This window comes from Myotis davidii, unplaced genomic scaffold (assembly GCF_000327345.1).
Source record: "Myotis davidii unplaced genomic scaffold, ASM32734v1 scaffold238, whole genome shotgun sequence".
Lineage (NCBI taxonomy): Eukaryota > Metazoa > Chordata > Mammalia > Chiroptera > Vespertilionidae > Myotis > Myotis davidii.
This window is the reverse complement of record NW_006293779.1, coordinates 5422135-5424200: the sequence shown is the minus strand read 5'-3', so window position 1 is coordinate 5424200 and position 2066 is coordinate 5422135. Positions and strand designations below refer to the sequence as shown.

General features: G+C 54.0%; 1 protein-coding gene across 1 annotated transcript in view; it reads left to right on the top strand.

Annotated features, from left to right (window-relative positions):
* The first annotated feature begins 1073 nt into the window (after positions 1 to 1073).
* DPYSL5 (dihydropyrimidinase like 5) overlaps positions 1074 to 2066 on the top strand; it is a 65885-nt gene continuing 64892 nt past the window's right edge. The window contains exon 1 of the mRNA XM_006767489.2: positions 1074 to 1100. The gene's annotated coding sequence lies outside the window, so the exon portion shown is untranslated. The remainder of the gene's footprint in view (positions 1101 to 2066) is intronic.

Below are 2066 nucleotides of genomic sequence, written 5' to 3'. Positions count from 1 at the left end.
AAGGACTCGGTGCTGCACTTGAGCACCATCTCAGTGGCAGTGCTTTTGGAGTGACATTCAGTCAAAGGAGGCGAATTACTAAACGGTATGTAAGCTATTGGCACAAATACGTAAAACAACGTACGGTAAGGGCTTGAGGGGATCAGGAGATGGTACGAAGGCGTAATGATCCTCTTTTTTGAGATTTGCTGTTTTTGCTAAATTATGTGCACCTGTAAAGCGTGAAGATACGAGGTGGAGCAAATGTTAATGGGTTATAAAACATGTCCAGGGGCTCCGCCGTCCCCCGAATAAGGGGTATCGGAAATAGGGCGGCGGCTGGACCCGAGGGCCCTGCATGGAGAAGCCCTAGCTGAGCGCCAACAGGAGTGAACTCGGGTTCGAGCCACAGCAGAGGGGAGGTGCGAACGTAGGTGGCCCGGAGCGGCCGTCCACTTTGTACGGGAGGACGTTTCCCCATAATGACAGCCACTGCCCTCTCTATCCTGGAATCCGCTGAGTCCACTTCGAAGGCGTCGGTCTGGGTCTGGGTCTGGGTCTGGGTCTGGGTCTGGGCAGGAACCGGGAGGCTCTAGCCCGGCCTGCAGCCGCGGGGGAGAGGCGGCCGGGCATTGTTTCAGCCCCTCGGGTGGGGTCCTGCAGGGGGAGGGGAGGCGGTCTGCCCTCGGGACCGCCTAGTCCTCCCGGGGGACCAGGGCATCAGCTCGTCTGAGAGCCCGAGCTTTGTGAACAGTCGGGAGTCACCATGGAAACCCCAAGGAGCGCTATAAAAAAGACTAAAAAGAAACATACGTAAATGTAATAGTGAATGCTATAAGGTGATAAAAAATGCTTTTCTTCATTATCTAAATTTTCAATAATGAGGAAATGTTGAGTTTATAATGAAAAAGTTATACATTTCACTTTCAAGAGTATATGCTTCCTTAAAAAATGGAAATCTTAGATATTTAAGTGCATTTCTACCTGAATTTGGTAATAGACACTGTTAAGTTATAGCCACTTTTGGCTTCAGCTAGGGCTCTTTTTTTTGTTTTTGGTTTTTTTTGGTTTGGTCAAGATTTATTTTACACGGACCCCTGCAGCCGCAGCATCCTGGAAGAGTGGGTGATGGCGGGGCGGGCGGTGGGCTCCTTCTCCCCGGCCTGGGGCGTCCATCTCGCGACCTCCGTTTCTCCGAGAGGCTCACAAAAGGGCGGGGATTGGTGTGCGCTCAGGGGCCCGGCTGCAGGGAACGTGGGGAGAGGATGAGTCGGGGCTGTGGGCGGCTAGCGAGGCTAAACTGGGGCCCGAATCCGGTCCTTTTTGTACGACCACAGAACGCCGTGCGGTGCCTGGTTCACACAGTAGGCGTTTAATGTGTGCTCGTGGGATTGCAAAGAATTGGAGTGAAGAGGCGGCGTGGTTGAAAGGGCTTCACCCCTAGGACACAGGAGGCGCCCAGCCTCGCTGGTCCAGGCGCAGTGAAAGGCTGGGAGGCTGGGTGGGGAGTGCTGCCCCAGCCCCCGCCCGTACACACACACCCTCCGTCCTCCTCGCCTTCGAGATGGGGTTTGCCGAGCCTGGACTGGACCCGGCAGCCTTTCCACGCGTCTGGCTAACGGGGCGGACGCCTGAGGACCATGCACAAAGTAAGACCACATGGCGGAGGAGAACAAGAGGCATTAGTGACTTTGGAAATTTATCCAAAGGAAGGTTTCATTTTGAGAACTTTAATATTTTTGTGTTTCAGGGGATTTTTTTTTCCCACTTTTCCTATTGAGTTTGGAGTGGTAAGAAGAGGTGATTACAGGCTTTGGGGTTGGGGTATATAATGATCTATTTCTACACGTGCTTAGAGGTGGGGTTCATTGGCACTAGTTTAACTAAAAATGAAGCTGGGTGGGGACAGGTGCCTGGGTCTGGGAGGAGGGAGAAGTGGAGAGCGGGGTTTGAGGTAGAAAGACAAGGGGCGGAGGGCGGGTGGGAGGAGGGAGGGAGGGCCGGAGGGAGCTTGAGGCTGGGGCTGATGAAGAATGAGGCCGCGAGGGGCGATGCTGGAGGGCGGAGACCGTCTAGGTTTCTGGGTT